The sequence below is a fragment of the Mesocricetus auratus genome, unplaced genomic scaffold (assembly GCF_017639785.1).
Source record: "Mesocricetus auratus isolate SY011 unplaced genomic scaffold, BCM_Maur_2.0 Super-Scaffold_100028, whole genome shotgun sequence".
Classification (NCBI taxonomy): Eukaryota; Metazoa; Chordata; class Mammalia; order Rodentia; family Cricetidae; genus Mesocricetus; species Mesocricetus auratus.
The window spans coordinates 23,527,091-23,549,925 of NW_024429209.1; the positions used below are offsets into that span (position 1 = coordinate 23,527,091).

Below are 22,835 nucleotides of genomic sequence, written 5' to 3' on the forward strand. Positions count from 1 at the left end.
TCAGGGAAACAGCTACCCGGCATCGGGCTGGGGACCCACGAATAGTCAGACATCAGACAGCAGACAGGGAACAGTGCCCGAGGGAGAGGGAAGCAGCGACTGTCCTCTGTCACCAGCGGCACACATCAGTGGATGCCTCAAAGCCGACAGAAATGGAGTCTGTGGGAGTGTGGGGGAGGGGGACCCCAGGCACTGCTCCAAGCGCCCCACACTGGGAGCCAGCTGCTGGTCACGTGGGGACCCGCCCCTCCCCCCAACCCAGGTGGTTCTCTGAAAACTTTGGGTAGTGGGGACAGGCATTCTTCTGTTCCAGCCCCCACCCCAGTTCGAGGGTCTCAGTCCCTCAAGGGCACCCAGGAAGCTTCTGCGGGGGAGGGGCGGGTTCCAACATACCCTTTCCAGAAATCCCTCCCTGATCTGCAGTTACAGCCCCTAGGCTCCCCTCCACACCACACTGACTTCTCCAGAGGCTGGGCTGGGTTCAGGCACCTAACTAGTGGTCAAAGTAGAACGTGTCCTGGAACTGGGCAGCAAGATCCACCTGACCTCGTGGGCACCGTCAAGCATGCCCTTCAAGCCTCCCTGTGGCCTGAAGTGCTGGGCGGGGCTCACTGTTCCAGCCCTACCCACCACCTCCCCAAAGTTCTGCTCTCTCAACGACCTCTGATGAAGTGAGTCAAACTAGACATGTTGGCTGAGTGTTGGTGGAGCACGCCTTTAAACTTAGCACTTGGGAGGCAGAGGCAGACGGATCTCTGCAAGTTCCAGACCAACCTGGTCTACAGAGCAAGTTCAAGGACAGCCTCCAAAATAATACAGAGAAACCCTGTCTCGAAAAACAAAAACAAAAACCTAGACATGTTGTTCAGAATTCCCAGAGTCCTCAGGAGATGGGTTGGAGGGAGTTTAGAGGTATCACTAGATCTCAGTTACTGGCTGGAGCCTCCATGTCCCCACTTTGACACAGGATTGGGGGAGATGGCCAATAAAATTTCACAAAATCCTTATAAGTTCTTAGCCAGTCCCAGTCCTACTCTGAACTGCCCTGGTATTGGTCATTACTCTGACCTGGTCCACCAATCACAGCTGGGGCCCTGTGAAGAACTCAGGACTGGGTAGCATGGAGACCCACCTGCTGTGTCTCCCTCTCTTCTCCAGCTGTTCCTGCCCAGGCCTCTGTAGATGTGTCTAATTGCTGCCCACACCCAGAGAACCACCTGGGGACCACCTGGGACAAAGCTCACTTCCCTGGGTGGACACAGTTCAACCCCACTGCCCAACAGCTGTTTATGGTGATGGCGTGCTAATGTTGTAGAGCGTTCAGCACAGAGGGCGGCCAGGGTGCCCATGTCCTACGGGCCAGCTCCCTGCACCCTCATAGGAACTCTGAGGAGGCTAAGCTCCGTGAGGACACCCAGCCAGGGTCACTTCAGATCCTAGCATTGAAGGTTCAACTGCATGATATTGGGGGAAGCTACCCAATCTCTTGGAGCCTGGAAATCTTCCTCCAAAAATTGGAGGCCAGGAGAAGCAGGGAGTTTGAGTTAGCTCAGGGGTTTGATAAGGACAGTGGCTGATGGTGATGCATGCCCCCTATAGGCCAAACTCACTGCCTGCATGCGTGACCTCATTAGCCCCCAGACACCCTATGTCCGTGATTCTCAACCTGTGGGTCACCACCCCTTTGAGTCACAGATCAGATATTTACATTATGATTCATAACAGTAGCAAAGTTACAGTTACAAAGTAGCAACAGAATAACTTATGGTTGGGAGTCACCGCAACATGAGCAACTGTAGGGTTGCAGCATTAGGAAGGTTGAGATCCACTCTCTACAGAGAGTCACTTGTTTGGGGCCACACAGGCCCAGAGTTCACCCTTCAAGTCCTTGTTCAGCACTGAGGTGGAGGCCCCTGAGGCCAGCAGAGATACCAATGTGGAAAGCACACGGGCACAGGAACTTGGCTGGGCCTGATTGGACCAAGGCAATGCAAAAAAATAGGGAAGGTCACTATGTGGCACCTTACCCTGGAGGATTATCCCAGGAAGAGCTTGGTGTAGATAAAGGAACACCAGGCCAGAGGCAATGCCCAGTGTCCTGGTGAGCCAGGAGCCTGGGAGGATAAGGCCTGTTGATGGAGACAGAGAACCGTGGCCCAGGATCACGTTGATGCCATGTGACATGAGCATGACAGTTTGTGCACCATGTGCAGACACCCATCTGAGTGTGCCTTATAGGCGGACATGCATGCAGCGGTCACACTGGAGGCTCATGGGGGCCCCAAAACTCTAATCCCACATGCGGAAATCCTTGTTCCTGCTACTTCTGAATGCTGGGCCATGGACCCATCCCAGGAGCAAACTCCAAAGAAACAGGCCTTCAAGGAGCATACTTGGTAGTGAACTAACCTTGTGTCCTCCTTCTCCTGGTTGAGGTTACTCTTGTTTACCCACTCAGCCTATGCTGCCATGCAAGAGCTTTCAGAGTCTCCATTCACGGGCATGTGTACCCGCATATCCGGCATCTGGTAAGGAGACCGGTTCTCAGTAAAGTGGCCGGGAGTGGTCCCAAACCAGGAACCCACACCCTGGAGCAGCAGCTGCATCCTACGCTGCAGGGACAGCCTCCTGAAGGTGCACAGGCTGGGGAAAATGACTTATAAGGATAGTCGCTGTCCTGCAGGATATGTACTATGAATTAGAGGTATCTCTGTGGTACTTTATCTGCAGAGGATAGGCATAAGTGTCAAGGAGCTCGAGTTGGTGGCAAAAAAAAAAAAAAAGAAAGAAAGCCACCCCTAGCATCCCTTCCAATAATCCACCAGAGAGTAGGTTGTTCCTGAGGCTCCTCGGAACCAGGGACAAGCAGCTAAGGACATCAGGGAGGGGTGAGTAGCTCTGGCGGTAGCATAGCCTGGATTCAGACCCCTTAGACATGAAGGTAAGCTCCCAAGCCCTACACAGGTGATAGCGGCAGCAGGGGCAGCAGGGTGGGGACTGGAGCATAGAGCAGGGAGAGGAAGGGACCCAGAGAGCCCAGGGACCTGCTAGGCTGCTTCTGCCCAGGTCTCTTTCGAAGGTCGCTCTCCCCACCTCCTGCCATAGCTGGTGAGCCCCACGTTAGCTAGGGCCAGAGTCTGATTTTTAAAGGGATTTCCCTGGGCCACAGTCATAGAAAAGAGAGGGGGGAGGGAAGCAGGTTTGGGAAAGCGGATAGAGGCAGAAAAGGGTGGTCCAGTCAAACACAGTCAGGGAGTCGGGAAGGCTGAAGCACACAGAAAAGGCAGCTGACTGGGAGGGTTTTTGAAAAGGAAAGCGCTTTTGAAAGTGCTCATGCTGTGGACCGGATGCTCAAGTTTCCTTGGGGTGTGGCTCAGGGACTCCAAGAGGGTTTGAGAAGCATCTTGAAAGGTCCCTGGCCACGGCGGGGTTAACTGGGTAGGAGGAGGGTGGAAGCCCAGAGCCAGCTGTAGGCTGTTGTGTAATGAAAGTCCAAGTGGGGAACCTGAAGACTTTGGATGTCTTTCAAGGCTGGCGTAAGCTGTGGGAGGGAAGGGGGGGGGGGGGGCGAGAAGTCCAGCCTGCCTCCAGAGTTTTAGGGCTCAAGTGCTGCGTAGGGCAGCGTTTGCAGGAGCAGCAGGGTGCGGATTTGCTGGGTGTTGGGTTTTGAGTGTTTCAAGACTGAATTGCAGTCACACTCAAGGGGATAGGTACAAAGCATTACCGGGGACCAGGACGAGAGTAGCTCTGGGCTGAAGAAGCCCGGTGCGCGTCACACAGCCTCAGCTTAGCTAGTGCCGACCTCTGGCGCTATCCCAGGAGGCCTCCTGCCTCCAGCTTTTTCCTCGCTGCCAGAAAAAGACCTTTCTCCTTTGAACTAAGGGTAAGCCTGGTACCATTGCCTGCAGACCTCTGTCCCTGCTGCGAGTGGACAAGGCTCACTAATGAGAAATGATGAGGGAACAGGGGCCACCGAGGGCTAGTTGCAGGATGGCTGTCCAGCTTGCAGCGGCCAAGGAGTTTGCCAGGGTCTGGCCCCTCACTGCGTTACTTCCTCGGTGGAAATGCTGTTTGCTCTCTCCTGCAGGAGCTCATTTGAATACGGGAATGCAGATTTTTTCTTTTTTTGTTCCTCGTCCCCCACCCCCACCCCACCCCCCATCCCGTGACATTCTGAGCCGGGCTCCGGGTGCATCCTGATGAGCTCAGGGCCCAAATGTGATAAAAATGGTGCCTGAGGCCATGATTGGGAACAAATGCGGGGGGGGGGGTCTGACTCCTCTTGTCTCTTTGACTTTAGGGACCAGGTATCAGGAAGGAGAAAGGAGACGGGGAGCTGGAGCTGCCATCTAGCCAAATGTGACAAAACCCAACTCAAGGAATCTCTAAAGCAAGACATGGTGGTTTTTCCTTAGGGCCCAAATATCCAAGTAAGGTTAGATGCAGGAACAGCACCATCAGGGTGCTCAGAGAACAGCCTTCTTCTTCTTCTTCTTCTTCTTCTTCTTCTTCTTCTTCTTCTTCTTCTTCTTCTTCTTCTTCTTCTTCTTCTTCTTCTTCTTCTTCTTCTCCTTCTCCTCCTCCTCCTCCTCCTCCTCCTCCTCTTCCTCCTTCTTCTTGTCTTCCAAGCTTGCCTTTCCCAATGTTTGCTTCCTTCCCCGTTTGCCCCGGGATCTCTCCCCTTGCAGCAACCACCCTAGAGTCTGCCACGTGGGTCTGTCTCTGACAACCACAGTAGCGGCCCTGGCGATGGTGCGGGTCCGCAGTGACCATGAGGAACAGAGGAGGGGAGTGTTGGCAGGCATCACTGTAATCATCCCTGCAGTTGCCTCTGGGGTCCCCAGTCTCTGAGTAGCCTCTGCTGGTGGTGACAGAGGAGCCCACACGCTGTCCTGCCGGAGACACGACCTAGCCAGAAGAGGGATTGTCATGGGCTGCTGGGCCAGCTCTCTGAGAACCCGTAGGGCAGAGCCTGCAATGGGGTGAGACAGTGGGGTGTGACGCCGGCTGATGTCACATCTGCCATGGAGGCTGCTGGAGACAGGCTGTTGTAGCACAGCAGAGGACAGTGTCTTGGAAGGCCACTTGTTCCCTGAGGTGCCGCCATGGCCCACACAGGCACTGGTGGAGTCGGGGTGGGTGGTGAGCACCGGTAGCTGGTTGAACTCAGCCCTGGCACCTGCGGGTGTCCTGTCCTCTAAATGCTAAGTCCAAGACAACTTCAACAGGAAAGCCAGAGAGAAGAGAGGAAGCTGCTCTCCCCTGGAGCCCCTCCAAGGCCCCCAGGCAGGGTGGGGGTTGGTGTGGAGCTCGATGATGGGATGGAGCCCGGCCCACAGCCAGAAACCTCTACCCTTTCTCCTGGAGTGTCTGGTGGAACCTCTCATGACTGCGACAACCCACTCAGCCAAGCTCCCACCCCGCCTTATTGCCAGCGCTCTTCTGGGACCGTTGGACTAGAGCTGTTCCAAGCAGCTGTGCGTGGTGCGTGTCGCACAATGGAGCATCGCTGGGCCAACGCTCTGACTACTTTGTCTCCAGAGATGGGGACGGGTGCTATAGTGGAGGGCCTTGCTCTGGAGAGAGAGGAGGCACAGCCCCTTTTTGCTCTCTTCAACTCAGCTTGTCCTCCTAGGGTCCCCTCCCAGCAGCCTAGCTGGCACCCAAATTGAGCCCCTCCACGCCTTTGGCCTGGCTCCTGCTAGGTAAATCTGAGTATTCCTCTATCGTGACTTTTTTTTCGAGGGAGGTGGGGTTGAGACAGGGATGCTCTGTGTAGCCATTGATGGCTACCTGGAACTCACTCTGTAGACCAGGTTGGCCTCAAACTCTGAGATCTGCCTGCCTCTGCCTCCCAGTGCTGGGATTAAAGGCATGCGCCACTATGCCCAGCCTGTGTTTGGACTACTGACCTGTGTCTGACCACGGCTGTCTTCCCTGGAGAATGCCACTTTTTCTGCAAAGGTCCTGGTTCCATAGTCTGTTACATCTGATTGCCATCATGACCTTATCTGGCCTGAGTGCTCCTCATGGTTTGACCGTCTCCTGGTGCCTCTGGGGTTCCTGCCTTCTGCTGTACTGCAGTCACTCACCCGTGTGACATCACCATGACTAGGCCTGGTGACTCTTGCGTCTGGCGTAGACCCCAGTCGGATGGTGCAAGGCTAGATGGTCAAGTAGGGGGCCGATCATACCAGGTTACTCCGTGTGGCCAATCACTGACTCCTACGGTCATAGGGAGGACCAGGCACTGGTCTGCCCTTCTCTTGGGTGGGGGCAGCTTCTGGACTGGCTCACTGGGGTTGTTGCTGTATCTCGTTGCTAGGCAGGAGGGCGCTCCACCCAACTGGAGCATGGGACCTAGGTGCCTACTTCTTCCCATGCCCCATCTGAGTGTCCTTCTCGGTCATGGGCCTCCAGGCTCAGCCCCCCAGCACCCCAGAGGGTGCCCTCGGGATGTGGTTCCCCATTGTGCTGAGTTGTCCTCTAAGCCCAGCCCTGTGATCAGGGTGGCACCTTACTTCTGTGAATGTGCCCCGGTCCCCACAGAGTTATGCGGACTCCTTGGCCCCTCTTAAAGAGTCCGGAACCCTCCCTGACGCTCTCAGAAACACAGAAGAAAAAGGAAGGTGAGTGCTTGTGTTGGCTTAGAGCTGCTTGGAGGGCCCCCCTCCCTCTCCCCCTCCCCCCCTCGTGTGGGGTGGCTCTATTTACTCCCAATGTCCCCTGGGAGTCCAGGCTGCTCCTTAGGGAACAGTCTCCTGTCAGGAAAACAAGGATGAGCCAAAGCATGCTCAGGGCCGGGCTGTGGATGCAATTAATGGAGCCAAGTCCCTGGATCCCGGAGGGAGGAAGGATGGGGCCTGGGGAGGATCCCGAGGAGCAGAATGGGGGGTGAAGGTGTGTGTGCATGTGTGTGTTTGTATGTGTGCCTGTGTGTGTGTATGTGTGCTTGTGTATGTGTGCCTGTGTATGTATGTGTGCTTGTGTATGTGTGCCTGTGTGTGTGTATATGTGTGTATGTGTGCCTGTGTGTGTATGTGTGTGTGCCTGTGTGTGTGTGTGTTTGTATGTGTGTGTATGTGTGCCTGTGTGTGTGCCTGTGTGTGTATGTGTGTGCCTGTGTGTGTGTGTGAGTGAGTGTATAAGGTGACAGCAGGATGAGAGTGGAGTGCCCAATGCAGACAAGTCATATCAGAAACGTGACCTGTTTCCATAAAGGCCTAGGGTGGCTGGGTAGGTATTTGAGACCCTTGCAGGTACCTGCATCTCACACACTCATCCATTGACCTGATTCGCTCACAGCACACAGAGTCAGAACCTAACAGGAAACCAGAGAATAGCTTGTCCCCAACCAAAGGTCCCCAAGGCTTGTCAAAGATAACAGGGCTGAGACGCTGGTGGCAGTCTGGGTTTTGGAGTGGGGACTGGCACCTGTGAAGGCTTACACGGTACTGACTAATGTGGCTGTAGTTCTACAGAAACCAGCCGGGTGGCGCGAGTGCTTCCCTGTTCCAGCTGGGACGGCAGAGGCCATGTGTCGAAAGGGGCAGGGCTAGGACTGAACCATGAGAACCAGCTCGCCTCAGCTCTCCACTCAGACCAAAGCCCGCCCAGGACAGACCACGCGTGTCCCTGGGTCTTTTGAGGGATTGTGTCTATGCCCCAGGTGCCTGTGGTCCTAGTGTTGTCCCCTCCTAGATTCCAGACTGCCACTCCCTCTGGCTCCTGAATTCTCCCCTCCACTCCCTCCAGATCTTGGCCTGGGTATATACTTCCTTTGTCAATATGCAACCAGCTTTCCTTTTGGATGTGCCTGGCTCATTTTCAGAAGCAGGAGGCTCTCTTGGCTTTGTTGCCTCTGATTTATGAGCGAACACACACATGCACATGTGCACGCACTTGCGCACACACATACACACACACACACACTCATACACACCTGACATAAACACACACAATATACCCAGGGCCCTTAGAGTCTGTCTGGAGTGGATCACTTGTGTGGCTCACCTGTGTGGGACTCTGGTTTTTGTTTTGTTTGGAGACAGGGTCTCTATATGCACCCCAGGCTGGCCTTTAATTCAGAGATCCATCTGTCTATGCCTCTCCAAGTGCTGGGACTAAAGGCGTGCATGGCCACTCCCGACCTGTGTGACATCTTGAAGGGGGGTCACAGCCTAGGGTGCCTGGTGGAGACAGCTGGTCATTCCATCCACCAGGCAGGCATGGCCAGCTACCTGTGTCCCCTTGGTGCTGCTCTCCTGGCGAGCCTCCCCCCTTAGTGAGGCATCTTCAGGTTCGTATGCCAACCCACAGTCCCGGGGTAGGAAAAGGGCCTGTGCTCGGCCCTCATTTGGCTGTAATGTGCTGTCTCAGTGCCTGTCTGAGGCATCAAGGCACGGATAACCAAGTGCCCTCTGAAGGGTTTTCATACCTTCCTAAGCCCTGGGAGAGTGGAGCACACAGAGCCATGGCTGGGGGAAGGCCCACGTGGACCTTGGGCTCTGTGCTACCTGGGTTGTCTGTGTTGATCTACTGGCACCATCCCCTCGTGTCAGTGGGACCGTGTCTGGATCCTTTACTCTGTGCAGTGGACCAAGAGCTCGGAAGATCAGGCTGCTTTGGAGGCTAGGGTGCTGGGGAAGCCCTGGGTTAGCTCTGTCTTCCAGGGGTGTCCTGGGGAGGCCTAGGCCAGGGCTAAGGATGTCTTGGGTTTCCTGACTTTTCCCAGCCCTGGCAAAATGCAGAGCAGGAGGCCTCTTTATCACTCCCTCCATCTTCCCCCAACAACCCCAACCTGATAGCCAGGCCTATCCCCATAGCTGGAGGGGGTAAGTCACTAAGCTGGTTAAGGCATTGGCCATGTGCCCAGCCCGCTCCTTTTGTAGGGGGACTGTTATGAAGTGAAATGTGGCCCAAGGGTTTCAAGACGGCAACATCAGCTTGTGCCCTGCGCGCTGGCATACGCTTGTGCCCAGTGAGGCTCCTGTAAGGGGCCACCTCACCATCTCCGCCACAAGTCAGGGTCCAGGGCAGGGCACCTGACCTCTGTGGTAACCCAGCCTGGCACACAGGCGGTCTTTGGCTGTGTCTTCTCTGATCACTTCTCCCAGGATGGGGTAGGAGTGCACACCCTCCCCCAGAAGGGACCCCAGTTCCCTGGCGGCCTCTTACCCATGTCCCTAGCTCCACCGCAAGCACGTGCTGGTGCCAGGGAGGGAGGGTGGCCTGGGATAATACCAGAAGGAAGAAGAAACCTCCATCCTTTGTCCCGAGCCCCATCTCAGCTCTCCGTCTAGGCTCCCAGGCATGCTCAGTCTGCCCCTCCCATCCGGTGTGCAGTTTTGCTGGCACTGAGGCCCAGCCAGCGGCTCCGGCCAACGCATTTGGCTCTCAGCGAGCTAAATGTAACCCAGCCCAGCTGTCGCTCCTCCGGCTCCCTCCCGCCCTGCCAGTCCCCTGCACGAGGATGTGCCTGTATTCTTGCCACCCAGCATGGGCCCCTGGGACTGGTGGAGAGGGGCCAAGGTCCCAGGGTCCGGGACAGCTCTTTGCTCAGGCTTTCTCTGCACCTGCGCTCCATGCATGCTGGTCCCTACGGTGCACGGCAAGGCCGGCGTGCGGCAGGTGGCTGGGGGTGGGGGGACGGGGAGGAGAGACAGGGACCCATCAGCCTGGGTGCAGCCAAGGAAGAAGGGACCACAGTTTCCTGGGTCAGCACCATGCTGGGCATGGAGTGGTGCCGCGTCCGATGCACAGCCTGTATCCGAGAATGTGGCGAGGGTGTTGGGATTGATGACACAGAGACCCAAAGGCTCCTTAAGAAGGCTCTCCTATATTCCTATTCTGGCTCCTTATTATATACCCTGACACCAGAGGTGGGGGTGGGTGGTCTGAAGAGGCAGATAGTCTTTGGGAAAGGTCGAGGTCAGGGCGTTCCCGTGGCCAGCCCTTTTCAGGAACTTATTGCCCTGGGCATTGTATTGTTTTTAGTAAATATGTTTTTAGTAAACATTGTCTTACAGCTGCCTACTCCCAGGCCGATGGGGAAGTGGGTCTCTCTGCTCAAGGTCTGGTGTCCCCACAGAGTGGGACCAAAAACTACGAGATGGGAGATCCACTGCCCACACTGCCCTTGCCCCCATAGGGGTATCATGAGCCCATGCCTGACTGGTGCAGGACACTTGAGGTTGCTTCCAGAAAGTTCCATTCTTATGGGCTGGCGGGGGGTGGGGGGTGGGTGAAGTCCCAGCCACTGGGCCCTAGAGGCCAGCGGGTTGGTCTGTCTGATAAGCAACCACTATAACCTTCTCTTCTCTGAGCCTGTTTTATTTAGGCCGGTGACACCAACTAAAAATGCCGCTGCCTTGCCAGCATAGCAGCACAGGACGGTGTTCCGGCCAGTGACGTGTGAGCGGGGGTGGGAAAAGAGACAGGAACCCACTTCCCACCAGCCAAGGCATAGTGGGGAAGAGGGGTCATACACAGGTTCGCCGGCCCAGCATTCCTCGTCTCCGAGGGCAGATCTTCGGGCGAGCTGACTCATCCGGTGGAGCAGCATTGCCATCCGTCCTTCCTCCTTTCGTCCCTCCTTTCCGTTTAGCGATGTATGTGGTGGCTGGAGCGCTAGCCACTCTGTTGGGCCATGGAGGGACACGAGGCTGGAAGACAGCCCTGGCTGAGCAATGGGGCCAGGCAGGGGCCAGGCAGGGCAGCTCGGGCTCCTGTGACATGGGGGAGACAGGCACCTGCTTCTACTTTGCCGTTGAAGCCTTTGTTATTCTGGCCTTCCTTGGAAATGGAGTACTTGCTAACCAACCCTGAGGGGCAGGCAGCCAAGCTGGGCTCAGATGTTTCCTTCGGCAAGGCGGGATGCCACTCTGGTGCCCTGTAAGAAAACTTCAGTCTTCCTAAGCTCTGGGTCTGCCCTGGGCCCTTTGCAGGCAGGCCTTTCTATACACTCTGGTGAGAAGGAAGAAACCATGTTGGCTGTGAACTTTTTTTTCTTTCTCCCCACACCTCTCCCCATGACCTCAAGAAATATCAGATCCTGGCAATTGAGGCCTCCAGACCTCAAGCAGGCAGACTCTGGGGGTGGGGGTGGGGGTGCGGGGCTCCTTGATCGTTTGTCCTGAGTTGTTGGGCCTTCAGCTGATACACTGCACTCTGGGGCACTCAGCCTACTGCTGGGTACGCATCACTCAGAAATGGTCCAGTAGCTGCCTTGGAGCTCAGAGGCGGGGATGTTTGTACAGGGGTCCTTCCACCCCTTCTCCTCCTCGACCTCTGCAAAGCCTGTCACCTGCCACTGGGCAGGTTGATAGGGTAGTTCCACAGGAGAAGCGGGAACGATGTAGGGTCAGCCTGGGGCGACTTGGACTTGCTGCAGTGTGGAGGGGGACTGTGAGGTGAAAGTCATCAGGGGGAAATGCCACTTTTCCTGCTCTCTTTTGGCAGAGTTTAACGGGAGCAAGCTCGTTCGCGTCCCAAAACCATAGGGGGAAAAAAAAAGAATAAGAAGAAGCCCTTTGCTGCTGCTATTGATAACTTGTCTCTTCACGAGGCGGGTTCAACCTAAAAATACCCTCCCTCCCCGACAGGGAAGCTAGTCGTCGTCGCCGTCGCTGTCACGTTGCAGAGGAGACTTGAAAGTTGGCTGGGAAGAAGCAGCCAAGCCACGTGAGCTAGGCCAGGCCTCTGTGGCCAGGCTGCCCACTGGCAGCCCGCTCCGTGTCCCCGCGGAAGGTTCCGTGGTGGCATGCCTGAGGAAGAGGGCTGCAAGTGGGGCCTCTGTCACAGGCCCCGGGAATGTGGGGTGGAGATGGCCTCAGGTTGGCGTCAGCGGCAGGGGCCGGGTGGGGCCACCATGCCGAGGGCACCCAGGTTCCTGGTTGCCCCGCCCTGGCCCAGCTGGCCTACAGACAGGTTGAGATGAGGAGATTGCACTCTGGCAAGGAGGTAAGAGTGAAGTGGGTGAAAGGTGGAGGGTGGAGGGTGGCGGGCAGCCCCGGGGCCCTGGGCAAGCTGCTGCTCTTGAGTCTTAGTCGCCCCCCCCAACCCCCCCCTGTAGAACGGGGAACGCAGCCCTGTCTGGCTGGGACCACCCACAGCACCGCTCTGGTCAAGGGAGGCCTGCGTGAGGGGGGGGTTCGTGAGAGCCACGGGCAAGATGGCCTGCCCACCGGGATGATGTAGGCATCCAGTCAGGGAGCCTCTGCCCTCCATCCTAAGCCCCCCCAGATCCCCAGGATCTATCTTGTTGTGCCCCACCCCTATTAGCACTTGGGATGGGAAGGTACACTTTAGTCACACCATGTGGGGGTGTGACTAAAGTGTACCTTTATAGCTCTCACCCAGGTCCCAGGAGCAGTTCAGGGAGGAGCACAGTTCCCAAGCTGCCCCTTGGGCCAACACTTCTCAGATGCTGAGAGCAGTCAGAGCTGCAGCGACTCAGTGGCCTGGGGACACAGAACCTCATCTTGTGGCCCCTCAGCCATAGATAGCCCCATCAGGGAACTCTTGGCATTGCGTCCAGAGCAGATTCTGGTCTGGGGGCTTGGCCTGGCCAGACTGCTGGCCCGTGAGACATCTCTGGGCCTCGGCACCAGGAGACATGTAACTGGGTTGAGACTCAGTCTGACATCTGTACCGTGGGAGTGAGGACACACGTCTCCTCGGTTGGCTGCTGAAATGGGGGGGGGGCCGGATGGGATGTGTACATCACGGGACACTCAGGCGTCATTGCAGTCACCGCTATCATCTTCACTGTCGTCACTCGACAGGCCCCAGAGCCATTCCTAGAGAACACTGCTGAGGGATTGGCCACTTTGTGAAGTTGGTGAGGGCGCCTCCTCCGAGTTTGTCCCCAAGAGCTCACTCACTGACTTAGGGACACTGACTCACCCAGCCCTGCGCCTGAGGCTGTTGAAAGCGGGCATCAGCCCCTTGGCTCCTGTCTCTTAAAAAGGGGCAGAAAGCCAGGGAGTGGTGGTGCGTACCTCATACCTGTGGTCTCAGCACTTGAGAGGTAAAAGCAAGAGGGTGAGGAGTTCAAGGCTCCCCTCGGCTGCATGAGCTTAGAGACAGATGGTCAGAGTGCCACCCCGGCTCCGGGGACCACCTGAGGTCGACCTGAGGGTAGAGACAGTCCAGCTCAGATGGCAGGTCCCCCAAAGCTCAAAATCAAAAGAAAGGTAGTAAGCTGCCCCCCACCTCCCAGGCCTGTCCTTTGCACAGGGACTGGGTCTTGGAGGCTTAGGTGAAGGTGAGGCTGGCGATGGGTTTGAGGGACTCTGAGCTGGTCTTGGCCAGCCCCCCAGAAAAACTGCAGAGCCTGGTCAGCCTGACTATCTCCGTGGCAACCAGCTAGCCGTCCTTGTCCTGGCTGGGGGGCCAGCTGCCGCACCCTTCCATCAGCCCTCAGCAGGCTGGAGTTGCTTTCTTCAGGGGTAACCATGGCAACGCCTTTGTTTCGGAGGCCTGGCCCGCCTTCCTCTGTCTCTCTCTTTAGGAGCAGAGCGTACAGGGGGCTCTTTTCCAGTCCCAGCACGTCTTCCCGGCGCCACTGACAAGGGGCCACCAGAAAGCCAGGCTGTCCCCGGGGTGGGAGCCAGAGGGGCAGACAGGGTCTCCTCTGCTACAGAGGCCCACGCCCTGGTTCCAGGTTTGCAGAGAGGGCCACGGGGGCAGCCGATGTGTGGGTACCACCTTAATGGAGGAAGAAGTGTGTGTGTGTGTGTGTGTGTGTGTGTGTGTGGCCTTGGGGCAGGATCCTTCAGCAGGTGCTGAAGGTCGTACACACACCACTGATCTAGTGGTCAAGGGATTCAGATCCCCTTTGGCAAAATCTCAGCCTGGCTTAGAAGACCCCATCGGCTAACTCAGGTCACCGGAAAGCCTAGGGCAGACGCCAGGTGCAGCAGGCTCTCCGTGACCTAGGCGGTCTTGCTTCCTCCTTGGCTTCGTTATCTCAAGCAACCAGACACCTAGAGCAGCCCCAGACTCCAATCATTCCCTCACCTCTCTTGCTTCCCGGAAGGTTTGTGGAAGACAACACACATCCGACTGGGTTCCCCCCGCCCCGGTCTGACACTGAGCTGAATCTCCTGCCTAGGACAGGGCCGCATGCCCATCCCTGTGCAGTCCTGTGCCCTGGGAAGTCCTATGCAAGAAAGTAGCCATCTTGCTTCACCGTCACCCCACCGGTCTCAAGCCAGACCCACCATGCAACTGGTATGAGGAGGCCGAGGAGCCCTGGCTGCAGGGGAAACTGGGGGCCCACAGAGGTCAGTTAGCTTTCCTGAGGCCAAACAGATGGCAAGGATGCAAGCTGCAGACGCGTCCCCCAGAAGTGCTGGGCTTGGCCAGAAGCCACCGCAGAACACAGGGGAGCAGGGGCGCTTTGAGGGTGTTAAACAGGATGAACCAGCCAGGGAGGCAGCTGGTGGGGGTAAACCGGCCCCAGGCTCTGTTGAGCAAAGGCCATCGGCGACATTTTACCATTTGTCTAGTCCCCAGCAACCGTCAGAAACCGTCTACGGGGGTCCGCAGTTGAAGGGTGGGGCAAGCCCAGCGCCAGCCGGGCGTCGTCCACGCCCAGCCACCTGACTCACTGTTTGTAAACTAGCCTCTCCCAAGGCCACGCCCCTTCCTCCTTCCACCCCTTCCTCCTCGCTGCAGGATCTGCATAAACCCGCCTCCCCCGGGCGATAATTGGCTGAGCTCGCCGCCACGCCCCCGCCGGTGAGACGGACTCTGAAGGGGCCGACGGAGAAGCCGTCCCGAGAACGTGATCGGCATAGCTCCGCCCCCGACGCGGCCTGCGGGCCGGGCGGTGATTGGCCGGGCGGCGGCTGACGCTCACGGCGCGGGGCGCGGCGAGCGGCGCGGCGGGCTGTGGGTCGGGGAGGCGCGGGCCGCACTTCCGCCTGGGTGTCAGTGGGTTGCGGGCTGAGCGCCGCGGGGCCGGGGGCGGGGCAGGGCGGCCGTGGGGTCGGCGGGCGCTGCTGGGAACCGCGTGCAGGTGAGCGGGCCGCTGCGGGACGGGCGGGCGGGGGAGGACGGGCCTCCGGGGAGGCCGCTGTGCCGCCTAGGCCTCAGCCGTCCCCGGGCGGGCTGGAGAGTCCGGGCGCTAGGCCGCTGCCGGCCGCCGGGAGTGTGTGCGGACGCCCGCGGGCTGGACGAGCCCTCCACCCCCCCCCGTGGGGCTCGCGCGGGGCCCGGCGTTCTCGGCGCGCTCCGGTCGGTAAAGCCGCGCATCCCCGCCCTCGGGGGACTGGCGAGCGGCGGGGGGAGGGAAGAACGCGCGCGCGCGGAACTTGGTGCCCGCGGTGGCCTCACGTCGGAGGTCCTCTCTCTCCTCTCTCTGCACAGAGCCGGAGCGAGCCTTCACGCTGCGTGCCGGGCGGCTGTCGGCGCTGCGCAGAACCGGCCCTCCGCGCCCCGTGGGCCCCGCAGGTAGGTGGAGGTGGCGCCGGGCAGTCCTCCCTAAGGGTCCCGCCTCCTCCTACCGAGACGCTGCGCCCTCGGCCTGGGGCAGCTCGGTCTTGGGAGGAAGGGACAGGCTTTCGGGTGATGATGCCCTTTGGGGCGGCCTCGGCACATGAGAGTGGGGGGGGGTGACTCCACACACTTTGCGGAGACCTGTGTTTCGGGCTCGGCTCCCTGTCGTCGGGACGTATTGAAGGGACAGCTCCCTGAGTGGGGTCTTTCTTCCGGGGCTGGGGAGCTCCTGGTTGCCTCTGCAGAGAGGGCGGCCCTCGTCCCTGACTGCTACCTGTCCCTTCTCCCACCTTCGTTTCTGCTTGTGGCCCCCGGCATCCCCTATGCCAGTAAGAGATCCGTGTGGATCAGTTGTGGGCTGTGGTTCTGACAAGCAACAGGTGTCCCAAGATGTGAGTTCGCCGCTGTGAGTAGGGGGCAGGGACTTCTGGGTGGACACGTTCTCCAGTGCCTCCCATGGTGCTGTGTAAAGGTGACCATGAGGAAATGGGTGGCTGTGTGTCCTCCATAGACTCTACCTTCCTGTTTGCCCCAGGTACGGGCTATTAATAACAGTTCTTATCTCAAGGCGATAATTTTGAGCAATTATTTGCTCTAGGTCATTAGGAGCATGAGTCCCCGCAGCAGTCACTAACATCCTTGTTCCTGAGGAATAGAGAGGTCAGGTAGCTTCACTGCAGATCACAGGACAGTCAATCACAAAGCTGAACATGGCCTTATGCCTGTCAGACAAGTGGTCAGTCTCTGTGCTGCCCCGTTTTTTCACATGTTAAAAACAACAACAAAAAACCCGCTCTATTTCTTGATAGTCTAATTGTCTCATTTCCTTCCTCCAAATCACCTTGTACTCCCTGAATTCTCTTTCAAACGCATGCCTCTGTTTATTGTTTCCTGTGTGTGTGTGTGTGTGTGTGTGTATGATGTTTGTGTGTATGTACCCTTAAATACATAAAAACAACCTTCTCAGTCCATACAGTGTCATTTGTATGTGTGCTATCAAGGCTGATCATTTGGCATTGGGTGCCAGATGGCGTGTTCTTCACATCCATTCTGTTGCTACTTTTGAGGCAGGATCTTAGGTAACACAGGGTAGACTACAACTGTGCCGAGGATAACCTTGAAACTTCTGACCTCTTACTTGCACTGCCCCTGTTCTGGGCTCGTAAGCTCGCACCACAGCCCCTGGCAAGTTCATATTCTTTTAGTTGTTGTTTTTGAGACACGGTCTCACTGTGTAACATTGACTGGCTCTGCCGGGCAGAGGTGGAGGCACACGGCACACGTCTTTAATCCCAGCACTCAGGAGGCAGAGGCAGGCGGATCTCTGTGAGTTCGAGGCCAGCCTGGTCTACAGAGTGAGTGCCAGGACAGTCTCTCGGAAAACCAAAAAACAACAACAAAAAACCAAACAAAACAAAAACATTGGCTGGCCTCCAGCTTGATTTGTAGACCAGGGTAGCCTACTCGAAGATCTGCCTGCCTCTGCCTTTCAATGCTGGGGTTAAAGGTGTGCACCTTCATGCCTAACAATATCAACATGTTTAAAAAAGAATGTGAAGCTAGGCATGATGGTAACACTGTCATTCTGAGAGGCAGGCAAGTGTCTGAGTTTAAGGCCAGCCTGATCTATATATAGTTCTAGGCCAGCAAAGGATACATGGTAAGACCCTATCTCCAAACACAACAAAAATTATTAGCCTGTATTAGCTACATTTTATTAGCATACATTAACTCTACATAATAATGGGTTTCATTGTCATTTTCATACATGTTTCATAATGTTCATCTCCCTTGTTTCCTTCTCTTGCCCACCCCCCCAAGTTTGCCATTTTCTTTTTTACTACAGATTCTTTTTTAAATTGCATTTAAAAATTTATTCTCTGTGTATGTGTCATAGTGTACATGTTGAGGTCAGTGGACAACTTGTGGGAGTTGATTCTTGACTTCTACCTTGTGAATGTCAAGGATCCAACTCAAGCTATCAGGCTTGGCAGTAAGTGCCTTTGCCCATGAGTTCACGATCTTTTTGTGAGGGGCTGATTTGTTGCTTGAGTGCTGGGGTTAAAAGTAAAGCATATGCCACCATGCAGTGTTAAATTCATATTCTTGAGCAGAAGTCCGTACTCACTTTCAATACATACACACACGTTTTTTGGGGGTGGTTATTTTTCAGGCAGGGTCTCTGCATAGGCCTGACTGCCCTGGAACTCAATGTGTTGTAGTCAGATTTTCTTTGGACTGCCAGCTCCCAAATAATAATGAGGAGGCTTATTAATGATGAAATCATGGCCTCAGTTTAGGCTTGTTCCCAACTAGCTCTTAAAACTTAACCTACTTATGTTAATCTATGTTCTGCCACATGGCTCGTTACCTCATACCGTATGTATGAGTTTTTCTGCATCTCTCTGGTGAATATCCCATCTCTCAGATTCTTCTTGAATCCCTCTCTCTCCCCAGAATTCCCACCTATCCTCTCCTGTCTAGCTTTTGGCAATTCAGCTCTTTATTAAAGCAATCAGAAGGTGCCTTAGGTAGGTAAGGTAAAACAGAGACATCCTTCACAGTGTGACCAAATATCCTGCAACTCTATGTAGACCAGTCAGACCTCAAACTCACAGAGATCCACCTGTGTCTGCCTCCTGAATGCTGGGATTAAAGGTGTGCACCGCCATGTCCAACCTAACTTTCTTTTTTGTTTGTTTTGTTTTTTCAAGACTGGGTTTCTCTGTGAAACAGTTCCGGCTGTCCTGGAATTTGCTCTGTAGACCAGGCTAGCCTTGAACTCACAGAGATCCGTCTGCCTCTGCCTCTCAAGTGCTGGGATTAAAAGTGTGTACCACCACCACCCAGCTATTTCTTTTTTTGATTAGTACATTTTTGGTGCATATTATTCTCCCATGCTGCCTAAAATAGAGTTTACTGCATCTTGGGAATTATTTTTCTGATGTTCCTCTGGACAGCCTTGTCTTCCTCATCTTTGTTGTTTAAGTATGGGGACAGATGGCCTTTGAGTGGAAGTTGTGTTGACAGCTCTCTCTGTGGTTGACATGTGTAGGGTGTAGGGGCGAGGCTGTTGGTAGGTTCCAAAGTCCCAGCTGTTCCCTGGCTGTTTGGCAGGAGCAGTTAGTGTTTCCTCTTACCTTCCATGCTTTGCCCGAAAAATGTGTTACTGAGAGAAATGTAGGTAAAGTCTAGCCATATGTATGTGGCGTGCAGTAGGGCACTGTTGGCTGCTCCACCTGCCGGGTGAGAGGGACACGACAGACAGTCTGGGGAGTCCAGAGAAGCTTTGCCGGGCAGATCTGTACTCTGTTTAGAGTGCATTATTGAGGAATAAAGGTCATCGGGTGGGTGTCCTGGGCACTTGAGGGTGTGCTTACTGTGACTTGCTGTGGGCCTCTGTGGTGGCTCTGTGGATGTGAGGCAGTGTCTCCTGGTCATCAGCTGCTTCCATTTGGACGTTGACATTTGATGTACTGGTTAGCACTAACTGGCCAGTGCAGGGTTTAGTCCCAAACCTAGTATAACATTCAGGTTGATTGAAACAGGTCAGTATTTGAACATAACTGTGAGCTGCTTCAGTCATGGCATCAGTGAGATGGCTCAGAGGGTACAAACATTCACCAGACCTGAGTTCATCCCTGCAACCCATGTGAATGTGGGATGACAGAATTGACCCCACAAGACTTTCCTTGGGCTTTTACAAGTGCACTGTTGTGTGTTTGTGCTCCCCCAGAATAAATAGGAAAAAATAAAATACTTCAGAGCTGTAGAGATGGTTTAGTGCTTAAGAGTGCTGATTGCTCTCCTGGAGGACCCAGGCTCAACGCCCAGCACCCACATGGAGGCCCATAACTGTAACTCACACATGTGCTGTTTAGACAAAACACCAATACACATAAGTAAATAAGGTTTAAAAAATACTTCAATCACCTCTAATCCCAACACTTGGGAGGCAGAGGCAGACAGATCTGAGGTAGAGGCTAGCCTGGTCTACAGAGTAAGTTCCAGGATAGCTGAGGCTACATAAACCCTATCTCAAAAACAAAACAACAGACTTCAATCGTAAGCATTAATAGTTCGGGCTCCAGTTTGATAATTGTTTTGTGTCTAGGTTCAGTCCCGAACTGTGTCTGTGATATCTACATTTTGACTTTTAAAATGTTTTGCTAACACGTTTCAACTGCTGGTTCTGTGGCCTCATAAGACTTCAATGCAAACCTGCAGCCCTTGCTTTAAAACATGATCATGTGGCTTACTGATGTGTCGCTCAACCGTTTAAACACTCCATTCTTTCCAAATTCAGAAAAGAAAGTGGGGCGGCTTGGCAGAGCCTGCACACCATGCCTTTCCGTGGGTGCCGTGGTGGTGAGTCTGGAAGGACTGATGCCAGGAGGGTTCCTGTGGACTGCTGGCTTGCCTGTGTGTGACTTTTTCTTTGCTTGTTTTTTTCCTGCCCCCTCCCCCTTAGAATACCTGGCTAATTTTGAGAAACACACTCTGAGCTCTTGATCTGTGCTGAGTAAGTCTAGGTGAGAGTGGGATGTTTACCTGTTGACCCCAGCCTGGGTACTGGAGTATTCTGAACCTATGCTAAGGGGCAGCAGGTAAGTAGGGTTTTGACTGGTGTCTGTATGCAAGTTTCCCGGAAGGGCTGGACTGCTGGTTTGGAAAGGTGCCTGCACTGGTGAATGCTGGTGTTGTTGAGGTGGGGACAGATACTTGTGGAGAACAAGAGGTCTGCTGGGAGGCTGTGCTGAGTCTGCTCTGGGACAATATATGGAGGCAGCTGTGAAGGGGAGGCCGCAGTGGCACATCTGGCAGATGAGCACAGACTGGCTAAAGCCTAGTTGTAGAAAGGGCCAGCTGTAACCTGGCATCTTGGACTACTTGTTCTTGACAGGAAATGACAGTGCTTTAAAAACAGGGAACTTGGAGAGGGACCGTCACTGAAGTAGGTGTCAGAAGTGAGACCACCCCAGAAGCCTTCAAAGGACTTGGGCCAGATCTGGGGTGTACCTCACTCCCACATAGTCCTAGTGATGTGTAGCAAAGCCAGCACTCTAGATTAATAGTTGCATACAACCAGGGTTTAGGCAGGTGGAGCAAGTGGGGCCGCAAGGGCAGAGGGATGTGGTCCTTGAAAGGACTCAGGCATTGTGCTGGCCTGCCCCTGTCACCTGGCAGAGTGCACCCCGGCAGGAATCTGGTCAGCCCGGGATTCCATGAGTACTAGTCTGCTCACAGGTGTAAAGGACCCCTTTGGAAGACAGACCCCGGCCCAATTATGCTCTCTTCCCCTCTTCCTCTGTCTCTGTCTCTTTCCCCCTCTCTCCTCCCCCTCTTGCTCTCCCCCCACCCTGTAATAAACTCTATGTTCGTGTTCCTTCTAGCAGGCATTTTTTTTTGTTTTTTGTTTTTGTTTTTTGAGACAGGGTTTCTCTGTATTGTTTTGGGGGCTGTCCTGGAACTCTCTGTAGACCAGGCTGGCCTTGAACTCACAGAGATCTGCCTGCCTCTGCCTCCCGAGTGCTGGGATTAAAGGCGTGCGCCACCACCGCCCGGCTCTAGCACGCGTTTTTTAACTTAAACAAAAGAAGAACAGTCCTGGCTCATCATCAGCCAGCCTGGGGCACTTGTGAGAGTCTCAGACTCAGACGTTGGATCTGCTGGTGTTAGAGCCCCTCTTTGGATCAGGGACCTTTGGCCACTTAATCAATAGCTAAGTCACCTTTCTGCAGACAACATGGACATGGAATTTAGCAGCTTTTCTTTTTTATTCTCCTTTGTGTTTTGGCAGAGGGGATCAAGGTTTGTGGATTCTCTGGCTTTGGTCTAACAGCTGTTCACCCTTCCCCAGTGCACAGGAAGGGTCTTGGGAATGACCTGGGTAGGTTTGGTTTTGTCATGACAGATTTCTCAGCACAGTAAAACCATTTCAGCTAGGGGACTTCAGAGTGACTGATGTTGAGCAAGGTGATGAGGAAGAGCTTGGAGTGGAAGTGGAGGCTGGCCGAAGAGGATGTGAGCAGCGTCTGGGAGCAGCTGGGTGCACTGGGGGTGTGTCTCTCGCGGGAGGTCAAGGGTCGTCTATTTGGTGCTGCAGCAGCTCCTCTTTCTTTGGCTCTTGCCAAAGCTGTGGTTTGATCAGCAGATGATCAGCGAGGTGACAGTGGGGGCGTTGGAAAGAGCAGCAGCCACATGTGGCAGAGGGTTGGCCACTTACCTGATTCTGCCGTTGTCTCAGTGGCAGACATCGCTGCGGGGAGACCATCTACAACTTTCCCACCCACTCTGTTGAGCAGCTTTTGAATGGTTCTTTTCTGTTGTAGAAGAATGATGACTAAAACAAACATTTTTGTACAAAAGCATTGAACTCATCTTGTATGTGCTTGAAATACATTGTGCTGGATTATGAGATGATGTTGTTGAAGTGTGTGGTATGTTTTTGGTGCTTGCTTTGATACTAAGTGTGATCTAGTGAAGGAAGGAGTCTGTCATGAGTAATGGCTGGAGGTGACAGTCCCTCCTCCCCTAAGTGGCTGCCGAGCACCTTCTTGGCCTGCAGTTGAGGGGCCACCCTGCTGATGTGGAGAATGGAAACAGCAGGCGATTAATGCTGTTGCTTTCCTTACTTTCCTCGGGACCTAGACGTTCCCATTTCCTACATGAATTCCTAATAAATTCAGAGTCCTGTGGCTGGAAATTTGCACAGCAGGTGTGCACTCACAAGAGTTGCCCTGTTCTTTGCTGAGTGGGGACTGCAGGCTGAAGTCAGTTGCTCACTTACACAGCTCTAAGAATGGTTAGGTTTTACTTTGGCACAAAATCACAGATTTGGGGAACCTGAAGAAAGCTGAGGCTCTGTGAAGGTAAGGAAGGTAAAGCCCATTTGTCCTGCCTATAATGGCACTTGTTGTACAGCCGGAGTTAATTGTCTTTGGTAAAGGTCACTGCTGGTTCCTTTCTCAAGACTGCCCGTGCTTAAAGCAAAGGTTGCCTGACCCACTCTGATCATGACGTCCACGGGAAAGACTATAGCCAGCCGCCACTCTTGCCTCTGTCCCCCCAAAAAGCATTCATTGTGAAAGAGTAGGGGTTTTGTGATTCTAAATTTAAACAAAATTTGTAAGAAAAAAAATAAAGTAACTACTACACTGTAACACAAGTTCTAATAGGTCTTAATAATAAAAGCCCAGAGTCAGATACTAGGGGGGTGAAAGCTGAAAGATCAGAGAAACAGTCACTAGAGTTCTTACCTCTATGAATCCTCAGAGTGAAAAGAGTGAGTTCCTGTGTTCTCCACCCAGCCGTCTCACTTCCTGTCTGTC

The 22,835-nt window shown here is 54.6% G+C and overlaps 1 protein-coding gene and 1 long non-coding RNA gene across 2 annotated transcripts in view; one reads left to right on the forward strand and one right to left on the reverse strand.

The window, feature by feature from the left end:
* Positions 1–10,316: 10,316 nt before the first annotated feature.
* Positions 10,317–14,802, reverse strand: LOC106021505. The gene is made up of 4 exons (XR_001196754.3): positions 14,503–14,802; positions 13,002–13,134; positions 10,752–10,891; positions 10,317–10,664 (listed from the first exon to the last, which is right to left on the reverse strand). It is a non-coding gene; the product is annotated as an uncharacterized LOC106021505 (long non-coding RNA).
* A 114-nt stretch (positions 14,803–14,916) lies between these two features.
* The window catches only part of Osbpl2 (oxysterol binding protein like 2), a 43,755-nt gene continuing 35,836 nt past the window's right edge, over positions 14,917–22,835 (forward strand). The window contains exons 1-2 of the mRNA XM_005074515.4: positions 14,917–15,025; positions 15,376–15,459. The gene's annotated coding sequence lies outside the window, so the exon portion shown is untranslated. The remainder of the gene's footprint in view (positions 15,026–15,375; positions 15,460–22,835) is intronic.